This window comes from Eschscholzia californica, unplaced genomic scaffold (genome assembly GCF_041429995.1).
Source record: "Eschscholzia californica isolate CP2 unplaced genomic scaffold, dmEscCali1.0.p SCAF_1, whole genome shotgun sequence".
NCBI classification, from domain to species: domain Eukaryota; kingdom Viridiplantae; phylum Streptophyta; class Magnoliopsida; order Ranunculales; family Papaveraceae; genus Eschscholzia; species Eschscholzia californica.
Window position 1 is genome coordinate 60,812,004 of NW_028238198.1, and position 27,615 is coordinate 60,839,618.

The following is a 27,615-nucleotide window of genomic DNA, read 5'->3' on the forward strand; positions in this document are numbered from 1 at the left end:
TATGGAGAGAGTGAAAAAGAAATTCAGAGAACAAAGAGATTTATTCATCATAACTTTGTCATTCTTCTTTAAGTTTTTAACAGAGAAAGAGGTTACATTTATCTCTTCATCTATGAGCCTTAATTGATATTTACATAGAAGTGTGAAACCATCTTCATCATCAACAAATCTCCTATTTGGTTTACTCTATCCTATCTTTCTTGTTATTTTGATGATTTGAGATGAGACTGCATTTGATGATTATGAGTAGTTAGTCTTTTATCTAGGGTGTTTGATGGAATCCATTATGTTATCTACTTTCTAGGCGTGATTAAATTCTGAGTCGAGTAATCTTTTGGTTGTTCATTTCCTATTTGCATTTTCTTTCTTGATGATTGATTAGTTCTTCATTATTCATGCTTCTAGAGTTGATATTTCATGCTAAGACTAAATCTTTGATGGATTATACTTCTTGGTTGATGCATAATAGTTGAGCGATGAATACATAAGAAAGTTGTGCATACATTATTAGTTTTTCTCACTTTAACGAAGATATCTTCCAGACTTTAGACCATTCATGTTTTAAAGCCTGAGTAATAAAAGTACTCGTTGACTCATTAGTTCACCTTTAGAGTTGTTCCGTTGATAGATTCTGAATCCTTAGACCATCCCCCCATTTGAGTTCATTTTCATTTTCGTTTTTATTCGTTTTAATATTTTATTTTAAAACCAAAATCAAAACCATTTTCAAAATTTTATTATTTCCTAGTTTTAGAATAAGTTTAATTAGTCTCTGAGGAACGAACCGGTCTTTCCGAAAATATTACAACTTGACACCCGTGCACTAGCGAGTGTAGACCTATTTAGGAAACTTTCTAGGTCCATCACCGACCCTTGTCCCTAGAGTGACTCGCCAAGTGGTAGAGCGGAGGACATCGCTCACTGAGAGATCTACGCTTTGTAGGTAGGCCAACACTTTCAAACACAACAAAAGCCTCCACGCGCCAGGCATGAGCTGGGAAGGAGCTATCTTGTAATGATCTAAGACCCCGTGAACCAAGCGGGGGATGGGGAATCTAAACCCCATGGAGAAAGGAGTCGTGTACAGTGCGATCCAGCCACCATGATCTTCGTCAATTAGCTCATCGGGTTGAGGAAACCTGAGCTCTATAAAGTCGGGAATGTTATACATGAGTCTTACATTCTGAAGTCCCTCCTTCGTAATAGTGGAGGCCGGGTTTTCAGATTAGTGCTTCAAGGATGCGCGTTTCAGCGCCAACATCCGCCTAAATTCAGAAGGTTCTGGCGCATGAGTCGGACAAGAGGAACTACCGTGCTGACGGTGACTCATCTAAGAAGGCAAAGTTTGTATGGAAAATGGACAAGGTTTCAGATCCTACAACGACTAAGGTTAAAACACGACAAATGCGTGAGGCTAAGGAGGTGAGCAATAGTTGGTTTGGTGTGTGCATTCAGTTAATCAAGCCTAGCGATAATTCGCTCAAGATATCAAACCTAGCAGTAACTCACTCAAGGTATCAAGCCTAGCAGTAACTCACTCAAAGTATCGAGCATATCAACAACTCGATCAAGGTATCTAACCTAGCAATAACTAACTCAAGGTATGTATCTCAAAAACACATGCCAACAAACAAGGAAAGTAACTTAGAAGATCAAACGCTATGAACATTCAAGAACGAATCAAGAACAATTGAGGAACACTAAAATTTCGATCAAAGAACTCAACAAAATCAAGTAGCAAAGAGAAAAAATACCTTATCAAGGTGAAGAATCCCCAGAATCTCTCTCCAAGCTCCAAATGGCAAGTGAAACAATGGTCTTTCACCTCTTTTTATAGGGTCCAAGCCAAGGGGTACCCCCCCCCACCTCCTTCCCGCGAGGTGGTCTTTCGCGCAAATACATTTGAACACTGATACGCGAAGAACATAGGCGTCCCAAGAACCCAAGACATATCTGGGACATACGCAGGAACCGAGGTGGCAACGCCCGGACAAAACAGAGCGAAGAGATCTGATCGTCCAAACAAGGTGCAATAGGCCACTGGTTATCCGAACAGGAAAGAGCTGGCCGTCCGAACGGCCAACGCACGGGCAGGAGAGTGCTGGCCGTTGAACGGCCAGCACGCGCGCAGGAGAGCGCTGGCAGTTGAACGGCCAGCATGCGAGCAAGAGAGCGCTGGCCGTTTAACGGCCAGCGCGCTCCCACGTGGCGCGCTCCTGTGAGCGCGCGCAGGAGAGCGCTGGCCGGTTAGCGGCCAGCGCGCGCAGGAGAGCGCTGGCCGGTTAGCGGCCAGCGCGCGCAGGAGAGCGCTGGCCGGTTAGTGGCCAGCGCGCGCCCACGTGGCGCGCTCCTGTGCGCGTGCAGGAGAGCGCTGGGCGTATCCCAAACACCCAGCGCGCGTCACGTGGCGCGCTCTTGTGCGCGGGCGCGCAGGAGCGCCCTTTTCGCGTTCCGGGCGCCCCGCGCGCCCCCATTGCGCCCGGCGCCCAACTACTTACAACCAGCGCCCGAAATATTTGTTTTTTTTTCACATGGCACCCCTCTTCGCGACCACTTTTCCGTCAAACGAATCCTCCCGTGATTCTATCAGACCAAGTATCTGAAACCTATTGGCACCTCAATAATACGAGCACAACAGTCAACCTCGAAACAACCATCGCTACGATGCAAAGTGGCACTCCCACTAGTAAAATATGATCGAGACGCGCACTTTTCCGCTGAAACGGTCATACCTCGCTACTCTCTAACTCCGCATCCGGACTTAGAGAATGGGGGGCAAATTGTATGGGCAAATATCCGCCCTACGAGGTGCCTGTAGAATTTAAGAACAACCGCTTCGTAAGGATAAAATCCGCGAAGCTCGATATGAAGTCCCGGTAACGGCCCAAGTCGCTAGTATGATCACCAGATCCATACCCGCTTAACACTAAGCATATCTGACACGTGTCACGCGATAGCCACCTCCTAGTACCAAGCTATCTGTCGGCTAAAAGGTTATTGCGCAATCCATAACCGCCCTAATGGTGAATATTCCGCATCTTCCACTTAAAGACGGGTGTTACCGGCCAGCAGCTTAGCGCACACGCGGCAACATCCTGGCCGTCCCTCGAGCAATTCGAATACTCATCTGATGGTCAGATTCCCTAGCCCTTAATGTATCTCTCAGGAGTAATGACACGGAATAAGTACGTCGGTTACTAGCTGGTCGTCATCAAGGTAATCCCTCTCCACCACTATAAATATGAGAAGCAACACTCAGACAAGGGCATCCAATATTCGACAACATTACTCGAGTAGCCTAATTCATTCTCTCCATTCACTTGCTTTCTCATAAACATCTCAAAGTTCTTCTGATCCTCCTCTGACTCAACGTCTTAGAAATTGGGAGATAAGAGTCTGATAGTCACAAATCAAACGACAACTAGCTAACCGTATCAACACCATACGACCACCACCTTATTGCATAAGAGCTCTCGGGTCTGATATATCTCCCATCCAGTGGTAACGAGCTGACCGTAACACCCATCCAACAGTAACTAGCTGGCCGTATCACCATCCTAATACGGCCACCTCCTTACCGCATCACTCACCTAGCGATAAGGCGCTAGGCGTATCGTCATCATCCATCCAACGATCCTTAACGTCCGATCCACTTACGACCAGCAAGTTAACGACAATATATCATCACCATCACCCTTTTTAGTACAGTAAGTATATCACTACCGTGGGGATATGTTCCGACAACTCCACGAGCCGCGACACCTAAGCACTCCGACGACGGTTACCTCCCTATCGCCCACTTTCGCTTTATTTTTATTTGATCGAGTATCTGACTTGACCGTTGGAGCCCCCTTAGGCCGGCACCATCACGGTGTCCCAGAGGCTTCACGATCTCTTTTCTCTTTTTGTGTGCAAGTTCTTTTCGATACGTAGGCGGTCCCCGAAGCATCCGACCCGACCCGACCCGACAAGACTTTTGACCGTCGACCCGTTGACTGTCGGACTTTTCGACCCGTAGACATTTTACCGTCTACACTTATGAACGTCCACCTTAGGAATCGAGACTAGATTTACATCAATCTATTCGATTGGACCGTACATAGTTGTAAGTCCACCACATCGGATTCTCGGACTTCGACACCTCTCTTACTTGTTGTTCCCCGATTCTTGTTCTCCCAACTTCTCTTGAATCTCTCTCGACCATTTACATTGATAATTTAGTTTGTTTTACTTGTTTTCTTCTTTTGTTACTTATTCGATTATAAAACTCCTCATTTTACCTTTATTCTTTTCCGTCTTTATCTAAATTAGTATTTGGCATCTAAGCCGAGGTATAAGACCCTTCGATATCTAAGCTACCTTCCTATCTTTGGATCGATCCAGGCTTTGTCGGATTACTTCTAGATACCTCCGCTTGGGTGTGCAACCTTTTCGGGTGCATCAAGTTTTTGGCCCCGCTGCCGGGGATAAGTTTAGTAGTTCGGGAATCGTTTGTTTGTTTTGTTCATTAGTTTAGTGTTATTTATTTACTTAGACGTATTTTTTGTATATCTTTTCTCGTAGTTTCTTCTCAATTTTTTTGTTTTCTCGAAGATACTCATCCAAGGAGCTCTAAAGGACGAAAGTAAACAAGTTTGGGGATATAAAAGGTAAAGACAAGGAAAGGGATTAGGATCAAATTGTGCTAAAGAACGCCACCTCTATTATCGTTCCCTAACCTTTACTTACATGAGCGGCTTAAGTGCATTTGCATCTTGTGTATTATTGATAGTAGGAGTCGAATCGAACACTTGTGATTGGTTGCATTTTGCTTTAATTGTGCTTTAAAGGATGTTTATGGGAATGATAGTTTGAATGATGGGTATGAGGTTCACCGGCTGGTTAGGAGTCTTAGAGAATACCTTAAACCTAATATGGCTAGCATATCACCTTCATGCATCATTTTTCCGAGTAATGAGTGTAATTTAGACATAGACCGTAAGATTATTCAATTGCTTCCTATATTTCGAGGCATAGAGAATGAAAATCCATACTTTCATTTAAGAGAGTTCGATGAGATTTGCTCAATACTCCAAGTCAATGGAGTATTTGAGGAAGTCGCTAAGCTCAAACTATTTCCATTATCAATGAAAGAAAAGTCGAAGATATGGTTTCATTCTCTAAGGCCTAGGACTATAAGAAGTTGGGATGAGATGATTAGGGCGTTTTTGAAATAGTTTTTCCCCATCCATCGAACCAACACCTTAAGAAGAGAAATTATGAATTTTGTGCAACACAAAGATGAGACCTTCTTTGGGTGTTGGGAGAGATTTAAAGAACTCCTTCTCGCATGTCCACATCATAACTACCAAATATGGAGGGTCATCGGGTTCTTTTACGATGACTTGACCTCCAAAAGGAAACATTTCGTGGAAATGATGTGCAACGGAGAGTTTATAAGTAAAAGTCCTAATGAGGCTTGGGAGCATCTCGCCTTTTAGCGGAGAAGACCCAAGATTGGGACACACCCGTTAAAAGTGACCGAGATATAGCCGAAGGAAACCATTACTCAAAAAAAGGCATATGCTTTTTAAAGGAAAATGGGGTAGTACATGATAAAATTTTAAATGTGTCTCGAAAAGAATTTATAGATATGCATGATGGTGATTTAGTGATTGATAGTGTTTGTAGCATTTGTGCAAGTCGAGAACATCTGGCGGGTGAATGCCCGACTATTTCTATTTGTCGAGATGTCTCATTAGAATGCACAAATGTCGTAGACACGTATATGAAGCCTGTAGGTTCAAGGAGTGATGCCTTTACAAATGATTATGAGAATCTTCAAGAGCCCTTAGTTGGTTTCACTTATGCGCCTCATCATGAGAGGACTCTTGAAGATGTTTCGGAATCATTTTATGAGGTAGAAACTCAGATTAATCAAAACACCTTGCACGCTCTTAAAGAGATGGATGCAAAATTGAAAGACATCGAGAAAGGGGTTTCACAACCCCAAACTCCAACAAATCCCAAGGGTACAGGTGAAGGTAATACACCTAGTGCTAATGTTAAGTCCAACTCCATTCTCGAAAGTGATGAAATGATTAGCTTGGATACTCCCATGACGGTAGACATACCCGAGGATCGTGCGATTTTTGAGAATGGAGGTGGGCATAACGAGGTTTTAAAGTCAAAATCTGAGTCTAAACCAGTTGATAAACCTAAACCCTCATTCTCTCAACAATTATTCACTACCTGTGATATATATATGCTTGCACCGGTAGTTCAAAGGGACAATACTATTAATGCCCAGGAGGACCATAACAACATGACTAGTTTGATTCATGGGACCTTTGTAGATCATTTTGGTGAAATGCATGCCCCCTTTGTTATTACATCAAACTTTGTTGCCTTTGTTGAGACGGTTCTTACCGGTTACATCTTTTCTTTGGGTAGACCCCCAAATATTTCGTCTTTTGTTATATGATTGGTTGGTCTATTGAGATGGACCTTGATGTTTGTGGGTAGCATCTCTGGAAACCCTCCACGAGACCTAACTCGTGCTCTTGTGAAAGCAAGAGAATCAATGACTAATTGCATGGTTCGATGCAATCGAGTGATCCTGCGTGAGTGGTCATTTTTATTTGGTCATGCTTATGCTTCATTCTTATGTTATTTATTGATATGTTAGGAGCGTTTGTCACTTTGTATACTTTTAGGACGTGGTTCATTCCAAATTTGGGATGGCGATAGGCTTATAATCAACTTGGAACTCGAATACATAAGTCTTGGTAGTATCACTTTTTATCTCCTTTGGCAATGGTAATATCCTTCCACTCATCTCTTTAACTTATTGTACCTCTTATATTTTAATGAACATATGCTTAGAACATTGAGGACAATGTTAGTTTTAAGTTTGGGGATGGGGATACGACTTTTGGTCGCATGACATCATGACCTTAGATTTCAAAGGCAAGAGGGTTCAACAAATTGACCAAATTTGAAAATTTTTGGGTAGATTTGGTATTACTCAAGTGGTACTTTTAAGTATCTTGATGAAGGATATATTCTCTCGGTCAGAAGGAATGGTATCCTTCCGAAGGAATGTCCTTCGACCAAGGTTGCAAGGCGTACGATTTGGCGAATAGGATCTTAATGACCTTACTCGGAATATCATTTGTCCGGTCCAATTAGGGGTCGTAATGCTTAGCTAGAAGCCAACTACGATCGTCGGATAACTTCGGTAATCCGCGGCTAACATAGACCGGATCCTACAACGGGTTACACGTAAGAGTAATGATTTGAACGGAGAGAATTGACTAGAAAAGGAATGGCAAATAACTGGATTGGATCCATTATTGGTAAGACCAATTAGTTCGGAAGAGTCCGAATAAGAGATAAACACATCCGGGCCTTAAAGAAGGTCCCGGAAAGGTTTTAGGTGGGCCGGCCATGTGATGGCCGACCAAGGCAAGGGGCCGGCCATTACATGGCCGGTTAGGCCCTAAGTGGGCCGGCCAAGGAAGCCCATAAAAGGCTATGTTGGCCGGCCACTCAAGGGAACCCTAAAAGGGTAATTTTGGAAGTTAACCAATAATTAGGTTTTAGGAATCCTAGTTTGGGTCTAATACCTTTTCTAGGGATTTCTATATATATCTTATTAGACAACGTAAAGCTAAGAGAATTTTCAGAGGGTGAAAATCAAGTCTGTGTGTGAAAATCAAAGAGACACACAAACAAGAATATATATCTCAGAGAGAGAGAGAGAAAAGGAGTTTTCTTAACTATCTAATCAAGAAGAAGGAGTTATTCATCTCAACCTTCAAGAAGGTCCTAGCTGACTCGAAGGAGGGAGTTCAAGTTATATACTCGATGTCTCAAGTAGAGGAACGACAATTGGAGCTCTTATCTTCCGAATACTGATCGGAATTTAGTTCGTGGGAAAGCGATTAGAGGTAATCTTCTTTCTATTCTAGTTCATTCATATATTCATGTATAGATCCTGGAAACTAGTGTTAAACATATAGATGTTTGAGATTCCGCTTAGAACGCTAGACAATTAGATGTATTAGATACACTCATAGGTTACCCTTCAGTGGCATCACGAGCCGTTTGCATGAACTATCTTTGACTAGACGAATTAGATTCAAACTTGAATAACTAGATAAAAGTGTTAATGGTGCTTGAATGGAGATTTAAGCATATTTTGATTAGATCAATTAGGGTTTTGGATATGATTCAATGACCTAAAACACTAAAAACTTAGTTTTTTGAAAAGGGTTTTCATAAACTAGCTTTAGGGTTTAAGTTTCTTGATAAAAATCATCAAAACCATGAAGTTTGGTTGATGAATTCATCAAAAAACAGTACCTAACAGCAGCTGGAACAGTGAAAAACAGAAAAGAAACAGGTTGGAACAATAGGGTTTCCAAATATTTTGGAAACCCAACTGGCCGGTCCGGCCAGGAAGTCCGAGACCTGGTGGGACACGGACTGGAAATCCTAGTCCGTGAAGGACCAGGATTCCTAGTTCGAGCCGGACTAGGAGTCCGAGACAGAAAGGTCTCAGACATCCCAGCGCGTGAAAGACTCGACAGGGATATCCCAGTCCGAGACGGACTAGGAGTCCGAGACAGACGCGTCTCAGACGTCCCTCACGCGTCTAGGACGTGCTCTAGGGAACCCTAGTAAGTCTCGGTCTAGGATCGAGACACTGGACAAAGGTCCGGACGCATCTAGGATGCGACAGGAAGCTTCCAGACGCACCAGGGATGTGACCAGAGCATCCAAAAGCGTCTAGGGCGCGTCTGGAGCAACCAGATGCATCTAGGATGCGAATGGAAGCTTCCTGACAAGCCTAGGATGCGTCTGGAGCAATCATAAGTGTCTAGGACGCATCTGAATGTGTCCAGAAGGCATCCCGTGCAGGATGTCCATGTCGTCCATGCACAGAAGCGTCTAGGACGCGACTGTGATGCACCAAAGCATCTCGGACCTAGCATCCGAGATGGCCTATGTGTTGTCCCGACCCGAGACACGTCTAGGACGCGTCTCACTGTTCCAACACCTCTCGGACTAAGCATCTGAGAGGATATGCAGTAGACCCATCCAGGATGCATCTAAGGCATCCCTTCCGAGATGCCTATGGTCTGTCCTAAGCCAGAAGCGTCTAGGACGCATCTGACCCGGTAAGGACGCGTCGGGCCGAGGGACAGAGCATGATAGGAACGTGATGTCCCTAGGCCCGGCCTATGATTGGGCTGATCCGAGACAAAGTCTAGGGTTGACCCGAAACCAGTCAAGGGACTTTGACCAAGGTTGACTTAGGTCTTTTTGAGTTTGACTCGAGGGCTTTTAGGCCTTGACCTAAGTGGGAGTTTTTCAAACCTTTTTCTCCCGGTTCCAAGCTTATTTTTCTGACATTGACCGGGGCCATCGGAGAGCCCAAACGGAGTTTTTCCTTGAATCGATTTAGGAAACCATTAAGGAAGAAACACAATGTGCTTTTAGTTTGAGTATTATGAAAACGAACTTTAGAGCCCATTAGACATAGAGATGTCACAATTGCCCACAATTAGCTATACGACACATAGCAAACCTAGAAACGAATCTAGGATACATACTTTGTTTAATTATGAATGTCATATTAATGTATGTATGAATGTATGTGATTGTGTAGAATAGTATACCTTTAGATCAGATTATCGTTTCTTGTTTCTAAGTACAAGTGCATGGGCGGACCCATTAAGAGATCAGGCCGGGCAGCTGCCCCGCCTGGAAATCGTGATTTTTGTACAAAACTAGGGAAGTTTAGTACTTTCCTATCATACCTTTTTTTCAGGGTTGAGGGTTTGTACGGGTGGTTAATTTTGGAAGTAATTTAGTGTTGAGGAAGAAGGAGAAAACGATGAGGTAATCCAAGAAAACCCTAGTTGGGAACAAGCAAACAATTCGATTTTTCCAGTCTTAATCTTTATAGATCAAAATCTAAGTTAAGGTTGGTAATTTTGGTCTACATAAAACCTAGTTTCCAATGATTTGGACATATGTTAAACCTAGTCTTCCTGTCTTCTTTTTCTAATGTAAATTTGGTACTTTTTGGTTGTTGATCCTCTTCTTTGTATTTTTTCAACCAAGAAGAAATTTTCTGTCTCTTTAAATCTTTCAATAATCTTTTTGTTGGTGGATTTAGTTCTTTAATACTCCATTTTGGGTTATGATTAATTATGTGTTTGTTTTCTTCACTTTGTTTACTCTTTTTAAGATTTTTGTGTTCCAACTTCTTTTTACTGGTAAATCTATCTTATGCTCAAGTTTTGGTATACTTTATTTTATTAACATTGTCACTTGTTTCTGATTTTACTAATAAGTTTGTGAATCTTCTTCAGAAGCCAATAAGTTCTAAATTTAGTTTTGGTTTTGCCTGGATATCAAACTCCGCTTTTCTGATTTTGGTTCTTCATGTTATGAAGTAAGAAGTTTTGTGCTTCTATCTTCTCATATATTGAGTTCTTTAATTCTACCCATCACCCATAAATCCTCACCATAAGTTTTTAATTTCCATGAAAATGAACTACAAGCCTAATTAGGTTTTTTACTTGGCTTCGGAGTCTTTGTTGTTCAAGTCTTAAACATTATGTTTAGGTACCACATTGATCTCTTCTAGTAAACTAACAAATTTTCAGCATTATAGATTCTTATACAAACATTAACATCGTCTAATACCAAAATAAATAGATAAACACATAATTAATCCTAATACATAAAGCTTGGTAACTTTTTTTTTAAGTGAAGAGTCTGCCCTCCCGAGCCTGAAATCCTGGTTCCGCCCCTGCACAAGTGTATGTGCCCGAATAATACTTAGAGTATAGGGTCTTAGAATCTATTGACGAACAGAACGATGAGATCATGGTTCAAGTGGGAGTAGTCAATAGAGGTTCATGGATACGAATCCAAACGAACCATAGGCGAACCAGAAATAAACTTAAAAGATGAGATCTTTTAAGGGGTAATACTAAGACTATTACGCAAACCTACATAAAATTTTACGTAATAAATCATGAATGGTTATGCTAGAGTTCACAGTAACGCAACTTGATAAATTACGTAATAAGTCCCAAAAAGAATTTGAGTAAAGCCTACCCAGATTAAGACACCTGTTGAGCTCTTGTTCATCGATGGTGGGTCATGCCAAAGCAGGGTGCCATTTTTACCTCGGGACAATACGGGTAGATCTATGAAGAGGTCTAAATGGTTATTCTCAACGAGTTAGCAAAAGGGTTTTGGATTTCGGGGCTAAAGGACGATTTGACATTTAAATGTGAAATTCATTAACCAAGAATCATAGGAGTATGATCAGTAAGATGTTACTCACCCAGGACGACGAATTAACGGCAGTGCCAAAGTACGCTTAATTTCGAAGGAATGGGATCTTGGAATTATATTATTCTTAGGGGACAACAAACATAATATAGGCAAATTAAGAACAATGCCCGGATAACAAGTTTAATCACATTCGCATTTCTTACATGTAGTTTAATTATGACGACCAAAGACTCCAGCAACATACGTTGGCTTCTGGAGAAAGAAAAGTTGAATGGTGACAACTTTATGGTTTGGAAACAGAATCTGGGACTTGTCCTAAGATCCGAACATGAGGCAAATGTCTTAGACACACCTATTCTGGTTCTCAATGAATATTCGACTGATCAAGAAAAGGAGCAAGAAAAAAATATTCGGAAAAGGTCCGAACCCATAACATGCCTCATGTTGGCAACCATGGAACCTAATCTTTAAGATAGGTTCATTGAAATGGATGCCTATACCATGATACAACAACTTAGGAATTTGTTTCAAAATAAGTCAAGAATGGAGAGGTATGACACTTCAAGGACAATGTTGGATATGCGTCTTGAAAAGGGAAAGCCTGTAGGGCCACATGTTTTCGAAATGATTAGTCTTTTTGAAAAACTAAACCGATTTGGAGTCGACAATGGCCGAGATTTCACCACTGATATTATCCTGCATTCACTTCATAATGGATTCAGTCAATTCAGAATGCACTACAATATGAATGGATGGGATAAATCTCTGATGGAACTACCATTTCCTCAAGGTATGTGATACCTAAAAGACTCTTATCATTGTGAATGACAGGAGCAAGTGGGAGCTGAGTATTTATTGAAGAGGAGATGAACCTGTCAAAAGCTAAGAAGGCAAAGGTTGCTGGAAAACCTCATGAAGGATCATAGACTCAATAGGCACTACTTTATATCAATTTTAGTTTTCTTTTTCTTTTAGAACATTGACTCTGTAATGAGATTATGGAAGTGAATAAAATATTTGGTATTTTATGATGTTCTTAAAAGAGCCTATTTAACTTTTAAAGAATTATACCAAGCGATCCGACTTAGTCATTCTAATCTAGTCAAATAAAATTGAAAGAACATGAATGAAACTAAAGTTGTTTGATCACGTATCTCTCAACAATAGTTAATCATGGTTTAGACAAATAAATTTGACAAGATCTCTTAAGACAAAACAGAGGTCAGTTAATCGTAGAAACTCATGTTAGACATAAAAACCTACGAATAATGTGACTAGAATAGACTAAGAACTAGATTTTGGAAAAGTTTTAGAAACCAATCCTAAATCAAGAAAAAGGTCAATATGACTAAAGAATATGATGAGATCATAAGTCCAAAGGTCATCAACTTTCCAAAAACATAAAAGTCTAATACGAATCTGCCAGCCCACTAAAACCTAGAATAAGCTATAGTGAATAATTGAGTCCATACGAATATGGATTTTTTAGAAAGAGTTATAAAACCAGTCATTTATTCAAATGTCTACAGCATGATAGACAAAAGTTCTTCAAAAGGAGGAACGGGGTTTTCTCACGGATCATCGAAACACAAAGAGATTGTTGCTCTCGATGGTGTCTTAATTGAAAGGAAGAGTCCTTCAAAGAAGACAAGTGGGAGGAAAATATTCGAATTGAATTCGATTAGAGCAACAAAAGGGAGCAAGAGTTTCTTGCCTCATTGGGGATGTCGCCTTGGGAATAAGGGATCAATCGCCTAGAAACATCTTAAGGAGTTAAGAAAGTTTATCAAATTTGCTCAAAAACCCCAAATGAGTCTTGGGAAGATTCAAACAGACTATAGTAGAACCACCCTGAAATTGGACCAGAAATCCAAAGAGATAGAGTACGAATGGTTAAGTCTTGTTCGACAAGAAGGTAAGTGGGAGTGAAACAAGATAGTTTCAAGTCCTGTATGTAGGAAACATACTCGAATTGAGAAGACGATAAGAAACGTCAAAACAGTTAGAGAACTGACTCAATAGGACAATAGACGAGGGTAAATTAATTATGGGCACCGAAGTCTATAGCGATAGATCAAAAGATGATAAAGACTCGTTCAAAAAAAGTTTTGAAGAGATTTGAATAGAAGATCTCTCAGAGAGAGATTCTACCCATCTCCCTTTATAAACTGTCAAGCAAATTCGAAACTTGAAAATTCTGATAAGCGAAAACAAACATGAGAGAGACACTTATGTTTAAAAATATAAGAACGATCATGAAGATGATTGTTGTTTACCCGAACATCTGAGAAATACTTGGAGTACAAAGGATGTCGTCACCCATACAAGTCAGAAGACAGCCTAGGATGCTTGGATCATCCAGGAGTGAGTCTCTGAAATCAAAAGATTGAAGAAAGTCATAAAAGTAATCTTCCGAAAATAAAGATAAGAATCTTTTAGGAAGGACAAACAGATGGAAAAGAGTTTTTTATGCTGGGAGTCGTTACTAACTCTACTAAATAAGAAAATAAAATTAGAACTTAGGAAGTACTGATTTCAGTTGAAGAAACTAATGTTATAATAAAAGCTTGCGAAGGCGTTCGAAAGCAAGATAATGACAAGGCGAAGTGAAAATGAAACTAAACTGTCACCTTAGAACGATCATGGAAGATGCACGAATCTAAGGAATTAGGATCAAGGTAAAAGTATCCTAAGAAGACTTGTAAAATTGAGAACGTAAAGGAGTTTGCGCGGGCGCTCAAATTTTACAGACTCTTGTTATCCGAAATAAACTTAGTTTATTTCGTCATCTAAATTATGGTTTAGAATTTAGCCGACAGTCCAAAATTATGGAGTGTTCCAAGTAGGTTTATTAGATACGTGATCTAATGAAGGAAACCCTACTAAGTGAACATGGAAGCACACCATCATGCTATCCTTAGTCCAAGTCATTAATTGGACAACAATGACTTAAGAAGACTAGCATGAGTGATTGACAAGATAGCGTTGTTTCTTGGGCTATGTGAATAGGAGTATTCAAGGTCAACTTCGTGGGTGTATATATGATACACTGGAAACCCACCAAATGAGAGTACTTCAAAAGTTGAAGTTATGAGCTGTCATAACTCTAATTTAAGCAAATTTGAGAGATTCCTCAAAACATGAGTACTCACTCAATTTATGTAAGGAATACCGAACTTTAGTACCGTTAAACGCCAGCCGTAAAAAGTGGTTATAAAGGCGGATTACTATGGGAGACAGGATAGACATGAAATTGAGTGGGAGTACAAGAATGGAATATATTTTCCTGAGTAAAATCAGGACAAAGTATCTCCGGGCCACTTGATGAGAAACAACTGAAAAATGCATGGTCATGCTCAAATAGATTAAGAGTTAATCGTTTGGATTGGAAGTTGTTCTCGGGATCAAGAGAATCTGATATATATGACATATCAGATGAGATACGAAAAAAAAAATGGGAATCGATCATTGCACTTGTTCTAAGTACAAGTGGGAGACTGAAGGATATATTCTCTCGGTCAGAAGGAATGGTATCCTTCCGAAGGAATGTCCTTCGACCAAGGTTGCAAGGCGTACGATTTGGCGAATAGGATCTTAATGACCTTACTCGGAAGATCATTAGTCCGGTCCAATTAGGGGTCGTAATGCTTAGCTAGAAGCCAACTACGATCGTCGGATAACTTCGGTAATCCGCGGCTAACATAGACCGGATCCTACAACGGGTTACACATAAGAGTAATGATTTGAACGGAGAGAATTGACTAGAAAAGGAATGGCAAATAGATGGATTGGATCCATTATTGGTAAGACCAATTAGTTCGGAAGAGTCCGAATAAGAGATAAACACATACGGGCCTTACAGAAGGTCCTGGAAAGGTTTTAGGTGGGTCGGCCATGTGATGGCCGACCAAGGCAAGGGGCCGGCCATTACATGCCGGTTAGGCCCTAAGTGGGCCGGCCAAGGAAGCCCATAAAGGGCTATATTGGCCGGCCACTCAAGGGAACCCTAAAAGGGTAATTTTGAAAGTTATCCTATAATTAGGTTTTAGAAATCCTAGTTTGGGTCTAATACCTTTTCTATGGATTTCTATATATACCTTATTAAACAACCTAAAGCTAAGAGAATTTTCAAAGGGTGAAAATCAAGTCTGTGTGTGAAAATCAAAGAGACACACAAACAAGAATATACATCTCAGAGAGAGAGAGAAAAGGAGTTTTCTCAACTATCTAGTCAAGAAGAAGGAGTTCTTCATCTCAACCTTCAAGAAGGTCCTAGCTGACTCGAAGGAGGGAGTTCAAGTTATATACTCGGTGTCTCAAGTAGAGGAGCGACAATTGGAGCTCTTATCTTCCGAAAACTGGTCAGGATTTAGTTCGTGGGAAAGCGATTAGAGGTAATCTTCTTTCTATTATAGTTCATTGATATGTTCATATATAGATCCTGGAAACTAGTGTTAAACATATAGATGTTTGAGATTCCGCTTAGAATACTAGACAATTAGATGTATTAGATACACTCATATGTAACCCTTCAGTTGATACATGTGGTTCTTTCTTGATAAATCTTAGGCATGCTCTTAGTCTTTTCATGAATGTTAAGTCCTTTGGTGTTGGTGTCTTATCATGTGAGTAGCATCTTAAGGAAGAAGAAACACTGCTCAATGACCTAAAATAGTCATTAGTGGAGACTTAAACCCATGTGAGATATCTGAGCCTTTTTATTGCCTTTGAGTGTACTCTTCCACGCTAACTCCGAGTAGAATGAAGAGCTACTCAACTTCGCAACTTTCAATAGAGCTTAGACGATCTCATGAGCTCAATTTCCTTAGCCACTAGGAGTGACATCAGGATAGCGAATAAACCTTACTCTTGTAGTCCATGAAACCCGATAATGGTGTCAACTTTAGGGAAACGGATACTCCACCATCCATTCATCATACTACTCCCGAGAATGAAGGCATGAAAAGTAAAGAAGAAAGTCTGTGAATGCAAAATGTGAAAGTAAAGGTGATTTGTTGAGAATACTAGTTGTATTTTTGTTTTGGTGTTTGGGTATGTGTGTAAAAAAAAAAGTGAAAAAGAAAAAAAAACAAAAAAAATAAGAGAAAAGAAAGGAAAAAAGAAAAAAAAAAGTTTGTTTATATGTGTTATTTTGTGTTTGTGTAAGTGTTATGAAAATAAAGTATTCAATGCAAGAAGTTAAGTTTAAAGGTTGTTTGAGTGTTCTTTTATCATTAAAGGCGTCGACATTCTCGGGATTTCTTCATCTTCCATTCCACCACTTGTATCCATTTACCTTTAGGAGGCACTATGAGGGGGTAGAGTGGGTGAGAAGAGTGAGTGAGCTTCCCCATTCCGTTAGTGGATATTTCTATTCCAAAGAGATCATTTCGTTTTATAACTTGTTATCCTCATTTACTTTTGTATGTGTTGAGTTTACTTTATTCCATGCTCACACATGAGAGTGAACCATTACGATTAGATTTTGAGTGATTTCATGTTTAAGAGCGTATGACCGTGAGGCTAAAGTCGAGGCGAAATGTGCTATGATAGGAGACAAGGTTTTGTTACTTTAGCCTTGGATGATACTCATGATGATAGGACACTTGCATTTCAGTATGAAAACTATTAGTGAGGAGACTCTTAGCATGTTTTTGTGTTTATTGGTTTGGTTCATATGTTTGACATACTTAAGTCTCTCACTTGTTGATCATCACCTTATTTTCATCGATAGTTGAACCCTTATGTCTCTTGGAAATCTAGAACTTTGTGGGTGTATTCACTGGAAACCTTCACGAGACAAAACTAGTCCTTTAGGGGTAACCTAAGGGTTTAAAGGCTTGTTGCATACGCTAAATGCAACCGGGAGTCCTCCGAAAGTGAGCTAGGTTTACTTTATTGTCTAGTTTTGTTTGTTTGCTCGAGGACTAGAAAATTTTAAGTTTGAGGATGTTGATGTGGCGTGAAAATGCCACATTTAGGTCACTTAACTTTGATGAGTTAGTTCTTTTCGGGTTTTATTTCTAATTATTTATGTGTTTTTATTGCTAGGTAGTTTATTTGGGATTTGGCGTGTAATTCGGAATAGAGAGAGCGAATTATCACATATTCATCTTCTTCCTTAGCTAAAGAGAGAGAAAAAAGAGGTTAGGGTTCTTGATGGTTCTTCATCAACAAGCTTCTAGAGCTAGAGAGAGAAAAAGAGAAAGAGAAGAGGAGGAACCAGCCAAGCTAGGCTGGCCAACACTAAGGCCAGCAAAAGCTTAGCTGGAAAAATCGAGGGACAACCAAGGAGGCTGCATACCAGCTCGGGACTTCAAGAAGACACGCTCGGGACGGCCATTGATAGCTCGGAACACCAGCTCCAGCTCAGGTTACACACACAGCAACAGCAGCTTGGAACGGCCGGACAGCAGCTCGGGAGTTCTTTGAGCAGCTCGAGTTACCACCTTCAAGCACGGGACGGCTGCTCGGTTTCTCGGGACGGCTCGGGCATGCACGGGACACCAACTTTTGGCCGGATCTTCATGGATTTTGGCCGGATTTCGTCATATCTTGGCCGAACTTTTCAAGAGCTTTCCGGCCATCATTTTGGTTGAAAACCATAGGGTTTTTACTCCCCATGCTATGGTCTTGCTTTCCATTGTGTTTGTTATGATTTTGGGTTGGAAATGTCTAAAGGGAGAAAGCTTGGTGAAGCTTTAATGGTGGTTTGTGAAAAATTGAGAAGATGATGCTGATTACTATGGGACCCTTGTTTTTTGCAAAGGGGAGATCGGCTGCACCTTAAAGACTCACATTTTCCGACAATCTTAGCCTCGCACCACATCGAAAAAGGGAGATTCTCTCTTCATCTTCTTTTCATTTATTGTTCATTCAACACTTTAGCCAACTCTTGTGTGTGGATTATGAGATGAAATGTGATAAATTTGTTATTATTTATGTGATGATTTAATGGTTTGATAATAAATCGATGTTCTCTTAATTCGATTACTTGTTGATGAGACATGAAAATGTCCCATTTGAATCTCTTAACTTGGGTTAGTTAGTCCAATTCGAGCGGTTACTCTGATGAATTATGTGTTTCTCTTGTCCAGGTGTCTTTTACGGAATTGAGCGTGAAAATAGATAAAATCGGGAGAAAGGCATACTTGAGGGCATTTTGGTCATTTGCAGATGAGGGTGTTCTAAAAATTTTTGATGCTCGGATGAAAGTAGAGCCCAAGACGAGTCCAACGGCGGAAACAGAGGTCAAATCGCAGTTCGGATGAGAAAATTTTATCACGTCAAAGTTTTGGTCAATATCCGGTCAAGTAAGGGCTTTTCAGTGACATGTGGCACGAATCTAGACGTTAGTACGAAAAATTCGGTACAAAGGTGGGCACCAGCGGGACATTCTCGGGATTTTCTCCAAGTGTTGATCCTGCATAATGTGACGCATGATACTACAATGTTTCCCTTCGTGCGGCAACTAGATACGACGATCAGCTTGCTATGGTCACACCAGGCGTCATCCAAGGAGTGTGTTGTGTGTTGTTCCTGTAAGCCGCATAGCATCGAATCTTCTCCTCTTGCCAGCAAACACACGTTGATTGGGTACTTCCCTTCTCCTTCCTTTTCTCTAAATCTTCCCATATTTAACGTGAACAGTAGTTGTAGACCGAGAAGAAAAGAGATTCTTCTTTTTTTTTAGAAATAGAAAGAGATGAAGACAAAATCCTAGATGGAGATTACTAGAGACCGAGAAGGAACTGATGGCTGGAGTTTTCTCGAAAATAGAGAGGGTGATTGAAGAAGAGATTTTAAATAAAGTGAACCTGGTCTTATTCTTCTTCTCACGGAACAGGGGCTGGTCGACTTTCATTCTCTCATAGAAAGTTTTAGATAGAGAGGAGGATATTTGGTAGACAGAGAAAGAATCAGAAGTTTAATTCAGTATTCATTCAAACTCTTTCTGTATTTTCTTGTTCTTATAGTTTAATGATAGAAAGGTTAGAAGAATTGAAAAACAGTAGAGGAAGAGAGAGAGAGGTCATTTGGGGAAGACGAGAAAATTGGTTGGAAAATAATTTTCCCAGAGCGAAAATACTTCCGAGAAGACGAGAAAATTATTTTTCTTAGGTGGCGTTTTGCTGCCATTGGAAAATCAGTGAGAAAAGTTCAATTTTCCTCCCTATTTCTCTTTTATTCTTTATAATATAATCTCGTATTATGAGTAGCTAATTCTCTATCTAGGGTAGATGATGAAACCATGTTCAAAATTTTAATCTAGTTTTAACGAAAACATCTCCCGGAATTAAGATAGTTCATTATCCGAAATTCTGAGTTATAAAAAGAAAGTGATTTATTTTGTCTAAATATTTGTTCTTAAAAATGATTTTATGTGGTGAATTCAGAAAACCCAGACTCTCCCCCATTTGAGTTCCTTGTATCATTTGTATTTATTTTCATTTCCGTTATTTTATTATAATATCTTATTCATTTTAAAACCAAAATCAAAACACTTGAAAAATGTTATTGCTTCCTAGTTTTAGAATAAGTTTAAGGGTTATTTCCCTAATAGCCCCCAACTTTGTGACCAGCTTCCCGCTTGGCCCCCTTAATTAGCAAAAATACTCATATGGCCCCCTTTTTCAGTTATCTTTAACTTTCCGTTACTCTCTCTCCTCCATCTTTTTTTCTCTCTCTTCCAAGTCACGCCACATCATCTATCACGCCACATCATCATCTTCTCCGGCATAGGTCGCCGGCCGGCCAAATTTTCGGCCGGCGATGTAACATCCCGTGTTTTAAAAGGTTGGTTTAGGAACTATTCAACAATTGGGTGAAGTCAAAAGAAGGCCCAAATCAACAAAGAGGACAATTTAGTGGGTATTTTGCAATCGAGACAAAACCAGGGACTAAACTGAGATTTCATTGGGACTTTTTCAAAAGTAAGAAACAAGATCAGAATTTTCTTGTTTCTCTGTTCGATCATGTCAATTGGGGTTAGGGTTTGGAGGAATATTTGTTAGATGGATATCGAGAAAAAATGAATTTTGATTGGTCACGTGGAAAGATCGGACATGGTTTAGCTATCGTTTTGTTTTCAGTAATTTTCTTTTTATCAAATTAATAAGGACTATACATTTTATTCATGATTAGTTGTGGAATGATAAACAAAAGAAGAAATGGTTAAACCAAGGGTTATAAAGTAAATAATGGGATTGAATTAGTTGAGAAGAAAAATGGTGGGAGTTGTTAATGCGGTATCTAAAGAGTTAGGGACTAAAACACAATTTAGTCACATGCCACTTTATATTTGGTGATACAATCCACTATTGGAATCTATTATTTTGGCACGTCACCCACCATTTTCTCTTGAATAGAAATAAAGAAAGTGAATTGAAATAAGGGGCACTTATCCAACTCCATGGTTTTGAAACATTCCAACAGGAGTTCGAGCAGTTTGGGTGGTTTTGTCCGTTCGATTTTCGCTCTTTGATTTCTTCGTATTTGGTCGTCGGAATTCAGCGAAACTTCTTCCAGGTAATTCTATTCGACTTGCTCTACATATCTATCCGTTCAGAATTTTCAATTTCGTCCAAATTTGATGGTTATTGGATGGTTATTTCGATAACTATATAGTTGTACTAATTTCATTTGGGATCGAAATTTGGAGCTATTTAGACAATTATTATTCGATTTCTTCTAATTATTTATGTTCAGGATCATGTTTAGAATGTTATAGACTATATTGGGGTGACCATATATAGACGAAGTGCTGCCGAATTATTTTACGACTCGAATTTCACATTTGGACTAGTTTTTGGAATAAATTGGATTAGAGATAGTTACCCGAATTTTTTCATATTTCATATAAATGGACAGTTTCAGCTATAGATTTATAGTATGGAATTCATTATATGATTTGTCAGCTTATGAAGCCTCTAACATGAAAAATAGAATTTATGGGAAGTCGGTTGGTCGGTTGGTATGCATTTCAAGTATTCAGTGGACATGGCTATGAAAGTTAGAGATCAAATAGATTATTCGAAGTCTTCCAGCGTTATTGATTGTTGTCGTGTTTTAAGTTTTCATCGTTTTCTCTTTGATATTTTCTTTATTGAACGAAGGTTCTTCGTTTAGAACCTAATGTTTCTATCGGATTTTTTGGTTATTCTTCCTTATTCCAGAGTATGCGAATGAGGAGGAATTAGGTCGTCTGGTAGGCGGGAGGGAGGTCTTTGGTGATGCAAGGACTGAGGTAGGGGTTCTGAATCCTTGATCCAGCATGGTTTTATAGATAATGAATATGCTAGATTCTATAGTTATATATGCGCCATTATAAGTAGAGTTTAGGTAGCATGAAACTCAAATTTATGTGATGAACTGAAATATGCTTGAATGGTTTGTTGTGATACGAGAAATGCTTTCGAACTGATTTTACGATGATTGTGAACTACTGGGATTTTCTTGTATGTACCCGACTGCGGATTATGTCAACCTACGGGCACGTAGCCATTGAGGGTAGGATGACATGTGGACACGGTTGTGATCCGTGTGAGACCGGTGAGGTGGACGACACTAGTCATGAGACCTGTGGGAGTAGAGTGCTTCACTTGCTGGCCATTGGTGCTCGTGCCTCCAGTTCGAGGCTTAGGGACGTACTCCTGACCGCTCGTCTGGGAGGTGACATTGATTGGGAATCCCTCTGCTTTGTGGCGATATGACTTTTGGTTGTTCCACTTCCGTGTTTGATAAGATAATGAATCGAATGAGAATATGGATTTTGATATACGAATGAAACTGATTTGAATCGAATATGAGAATGTGGTTTTGATATACGAATGAAACTGATTTTGAAAGATCGCATTAGATGCATGACAGGGTACCGAAGAGAATGAGGTTCAGGTCCTTCCATGGGTATTGGGGGACGGCTCTCTTATTCGAACTCAGTGATCTAAAACGTATTTAGATACTTAAGGTATATATGTATCATGAGGTAAACTCTTCAATGATTGCGGAGTCCCTTAGTGGGAGAGGGGCTTACCGGCTAGGGGTAAGTCTCTTTCTCGAGGAGACGTAGTGCATTAGCTAGTGCCATAAATGGGCTGGTACTATCTAACGCACTCTAGGCTCTCCTGAGGAACTCTCCTCTTATTGGGAGCGCACCATGGGTGGGCAGCTAATCACTGCTATTGCTTGCTAGATTAAGGAAAATGGTTTTGTATATAGTATATATGGTAACTGGTTTGATAACTCGTTTTGTCATGATGTTTACAACTTAGTAAATGAACTTTTGAAAACGTGATGGGTTTTGGATTGGTCTTCTACCAGAATAACTCGTGTCGGTGAGTATTCTGACCCCCTACCAGTTGTTAGTTTACAGGTGCTTGGTTGTAGCCTCGAGGCGGAGTTGTATTCCAGCCGGTGATCTTGTCTGACGAGGCTAGAGGTGTTGCGTCGTTTTCTTTGGTTTTCGTTTATTGGCTTTCCATTATTTTAAAGTTATGTACTTATTGCAGAAACCAAACTCTAATATGTATATACATAACACTTAGAGTTGTTTATAGATTGTGTCGTTGTTTATGAGGCTTTTATATTTTTGTGGTTCGGGTTCCGACCCGAAACTGAGTTGAGTTTGTTTAGCTTCCGCTCGATAGTTTATCTCTTTGTGTATGCGAATGTATGGTTTGCATGACATGTTTACAGGTGCGACCGGTTCGATTTACAGAAGAGACTCTGCCGGATTTTAGTCTCGTCTGTGAATTGTCGGGGCGTGGTCGTGTCTATTTTGGGACACGGGCCGTCACAGTTGGTATCAGAGCAGTTAGTTCTGGTGACCTATATCAGAGCAGTTAGTTCTGGTGACCTATATCATAGCAGTTAGTTCTGGTGTCCGATAAGTCGTGTATAGTTTAGAGCATTGACTGCTCTAGACTTTAGGGGAAGATAAAAAATGACAAGACTAGGTGTCTAAAAGCTTCAAGATTAATAACTACCAAGAATAAAAGATGATATATAGTATTTGATTTTGTTTCGTTTTCTTTGTGATTCTCGTTTTCTTACGTCGGTTTACTCGCAAAAGGAAGACTCGGAGCATGGTTTAAGATGGTTACGTATTTCCTTCATTGATGTACAAGATGTTATAAGAGGATAACCAAGGGTTAAGAGGTTTTGATGATAAATTTTGGATAGGTCGACATATTGAAGATGTTGAAGTGTCGAAGAGTGTACGAGGAGGTTAAGTGTGATTGGTATTTGCCAGTACACAAGTTTACAACGATCGATAACAACGAACTGTTAAAGAATTTTGCAACATATTGGTTTATTTAGGTAGGGATTAAAATATGTGGTCAACTTTTTCAAGATCGATGGACTAGTGGTGAAAATTTGTGAGCCTAAGTCACTCGAGTAGGTGATTTTCATATGAAGGCATTGCCAGGAGTAGCTACCCTAGGCGAACCGGAAATGTGAGAAATGCCATTGAGTAACGAAGAAGCTACTGATTAAACCACTGGAGATGTATTGTGACCACAATGGAGTGACCATAACTTCAGGAAGGATACATGAGGGTAGTAGAGAGGTTCGAAGATTCAGCTGCGTGAAGGATGTAAGGATGGTGAAAGACACCATGTCATCTGAATAAATTCATAAGTTATTGTGAGAAGAGAAACTCGTAGAGAATCAATCTATGGTGTCAAAAGTTAACCATTATAGTATAAAATGATAAAGAAGAGTTGTGATATGATCTGGTTAAGAAGTCGTTAAAGGAAAACGATTTAATTCGAGGGATACTTTAGGATAATTTGTGAGCTGATCTAAATTTCGGGAACGAAATTTCTTTAAGGGGGGAGGATTGTAACATCCCGTGTTCTAAAAGGTTGGTTTAGGAACTATTCAACAATTGGGTGAAGTCAAAAGAAGGGCCAAATCAGCAAAGAGGACAATTTAGTGGGTATTTTGCAATCGGGACAAAACCAGGGACTAAACTGAGATTTCATTGGGACTTATTCAAAAGTAAGAAACAAGATCAGAATTTTCTTCTTTCTCTGTTCAATCATGTCAATTGGGGTTAGGGTTTGGAGGAATATTTGTTAGATGGATATCGAGAAAAAATGAATTTTGATTGGTCACGTGGAAAGATCAGACATGGTTTAGCTATCGTTTTATTTTCAGTAATTTTCTTTTTATCAAATTAATAAGGACTATACATTTTATTCATGATTAGTTGTGGAATGAAAAACAAAAGAAGAAATGGTTAAACCAAGGGTTATAAAGTAAATAATGGGATTGAATTAGTTGAGAAGAAAAATGGTGGGAGTTGTTAATGCGGTATCTAAAGAGTTAGGGACTAAAACACAATTTAGTCACATGCCACTTTATATTTGGTGATACAATCCACTATTGGAATCTATTATTTTGCACGTCACCCACCATTTTCTCTTGAATAGAAATAAAGAAAGTGAATTGAAATAAGGGGCACTTATCCAACTCCATGGTTTTGAAACATTCCAACAGGAGTTCGAGCAGTTTGGGTGGTTTTGTCCGTTCGATTTTCGCTCTTTGATTTCTTCGTATTTGGTCGTCGGAATTCAGCGAAACTTCTTCCAGGTAATTCTATTCGACTTGCTCTACATATCTATCCGTTCAGAATTTTCAATTTCGTCCAAATTTGATGGTTATTGGATGGTTATTCCGATAACTATATAGTTGTACTAATTTCATTTGGGATCGAAATTTGGAGCTATTTAGACAATTATTATTCGATTTCTTCTAATTATTTATGTTCAGGATCATGTTTAGAATGTTATAGACTATATTGGGGTGACCATATATCGACGAAGTGCTGCCGAATTATTTTACGACTCGAATTTCACATTTGGACTAGTTTTTGGAATAAATTGGATTAGAGATAGTTACCCGAATTTTTTCATATTTCATATAAATGGACAGTTTCAGCTATAGATTTATAGTATGGAATTCATTATATGATTTGTCAGCTTATGAAGCCTCTAACATGAAAAATAGAATTTATGGGAAGTCGGTTGGTCGGTTGGTATGCATTTCAAGTATTCAGTGGACATGGCTATGAAAGTTAGAGATCAAATAGATTATTCGAAGTCTTCCAGCGTTATTGATTGTTGTCGTGTTTTAAGTTTTCATCGTTTTCTCTTTGATATTTTCTTTATTGAACGAAGGTTCTTCGTTTAGAACCTAATGTTTCTATCCGATTTTTTGGTTATTCTTCCTTATTCCAGAGTATGCGAATGAGGAGGAATTAGGTCGTCTGGTAGGCGGGAGGGAGGTCTTTGGTGATGCAAGGACTGAGGTAGGGGTTCTGAATCCTTGATCCAGCATGGTTTTATAGATAATGAATATGCTAGATTCTATAGTTATATGCGCCATTATAACTAGAGTTTAGGTAGCATGAAACTCAAATTTATGTGATGAACTGAAATATGCTGGAATGGTTTGTTGTGATACGAGAAATGCTTTCGAACTGATTTTACGATGATTGTGAACTACTGGGATTTTCTTGTATGTACCCGACTGCGGATTATGTCAACCTACGGGCACGTAGGCATTGAGGGTAGGATGACATGTGGACATGGTTGTGATCCGTGTGAGACCGGTGAGGTGGACGACACTAGTCATGAGACCTGTGGGAGTAGAGTGCTTCACTTGCTGGCCATTGGTGCTCGTGCCTCCAGTTCGAGGCTTAGGGACGTACTCCTGACCGCTCGTCTGGGAGGTGACATTGATTGGGAATCCCTCTGCTTTGTGGCGATATGACTTTTGGTTGTTCCACTTCCGTGTTTGATAAGATAATGAATCGAATGAGAATATGGATTTTGATATACGAATGAAACTGATTTGAATCGAATATGAGAATGTGGTTTTGATATACGAATGAAACTGATTTTGAAAGATCGCATTAGATGGATGACGGGGTAACGAAGAGAATGAGGTTCAGGTCCTTCCATGGGTATTGGGGGACGGCTCTCTTATTCGAACTCGGTGATCTAAAACGTATTTAGATACTTAAGGTACATATGTATCATGAGGTAAACTCTTCAATGATTGCGGAGTCCCTTAGTGGGAGAGGGGCTTACCGGCTAGGGGTAAGTCTCTTTCTCGAGGAGACGTAGTGCATTAGCTAGTGCCATAAATGGGCTGGTACTATCTAACGCACTCTAGGCTCTCCTGAGGAACTCTCCTCTTATTGGGAACGCACCATGGGTGGGCAGCTAATCACTGCTATTGCTTGCTAGATTAAGGAAAATGGTTTTGTATATAGTATATATGGTAACTGGTTTGATAACTCATTTTGTCATGATGTTTACAACTTAGTAAATGAACTTTTGAAAACGTGATGGGTTTTGGATTGGTCTTCTACCAGAATAACTCGTGTCGGTGAGTATTCTGACCCCCTACCAGTTGTTAGTTTACAGGTGCTTGGTTGTAGCCTCGAGGCGGAGTTGTATTCCAGCCGGTGATCTTGTCTGATGAGGCTAGAGGTGTTGCGTCGTTTTCTTTGGTTTTCGTTTATTGGCTTTCCATTATTTTAAAGTTATGTACTTATTGCAGAAACCAAACTCTAATATGTATATACATAACACTTAGAGTTGTTTATAGATTGTGTCGTTGTTTATGAGGCTTTTATATTTTTGTGGTTCGGGTTCCGACCCGAAACTGAGTTGAGTTTGTTTAGCTTCCGCTCGATAGTTTATCTCTTTGTGTATGCGAATGTATGGTTTGCATGACAAGTTTACAGGTGCGACCGGTTCGATTTACAGAGGAGACTCTGCCGGATTTTAGTCTCGTCTGTGAATTGCCGGGGCGTGGTCGTGTCTATTTTGGGACACGGGGCGTCACAGGCGACCTTCAATTTTTTATATTTTTTTATTCTCTCTCCCTCTAAAAAAAACAAAAAAGTTCTCTCACATCTCTCTCTCTCTAAACTCCGGCGAAGGGGGTTTCCCTTCGCCGGAGGTCTGTTCGTGATGAAAAAAAAATTTCAAAATGCCAAGGGAACAGAAAACTAATAATGGTTCGGTTATCAAAATGCCAAGGGAAACCCCCTTCGCCGGAGTTTAGAGAGAGATGTCAGAGAAAAAATTTTTTTTTTTTTTTAGAGAGAGAGAGAATAAAAAATACAAAATTGAATATGCCGGAGAAGATGATGATGTGGCGTGACTTGGCAGAGAGAGAAAAAAAGATGGAGGAGAGAGAGTAACAGAAAGAGGGGGCCATATGGGTATTTTTGCTAATTTAAGGGGCCAAGCGGGAAGCTGGTCACAAAGTTGGGGGCTATTAGGGAAATAACCC

At 39.9% G+C, this 27,615-nt stretch overlaps 2 long non-coding RNA genes and 1 other non-coding gene across 3 annotated transcripts; 2 read left to right on the forward strand and 1 right to left on the reverse strand.

Moving 5' to 3' along the window:
- Nucleotides 1–5,240: 5,240 nt before the first annotated feature.
- LOC147567982 (small nucleolar RNA R71) lies at nucleotides 5,241–5,347 on the reverse strand. The gene has a single exon (XR_015231609.1). It is a non-coding gene; the product is annotated as a small nucleolar RNA R71 (small nucleolar RNA).
- Nucleotides 5,348–20,627: 15,280 nt separating this feature from the next.
- LOC147567983 (uncharacterized) lies at nucleotides 20,628–22,913 on the forward strand. Its single transcript, XR_015230927.1, has 3 exons — nucleotides 20,628–20,829; nucleotides 21,477–21,547; nucleotides 22,659–22,913. It is a non-coding gene; the product is annotated as an uncharacterized LOC147567983 (long non-coding RNA).
- Nucleotides 22,914–24,806: 1,893 nt separating this feature from the next.
- On the forward strand, nucleotides 24,807–27,184 carry LOC147567984 (uncharacterized). Its single transcript, XR_015230928.1, has 3 exons — nucleotides 24,807–24,897; nucleotides 25,545–25,615; nucleotides 26,725–27,184. It is a non-coding gene; the product is annotated as an uncharacterized LOC147567984 (long non-coding RNA).
- Nucleotides 27,185–27,615: the final 431 nt, after the last annotated feature.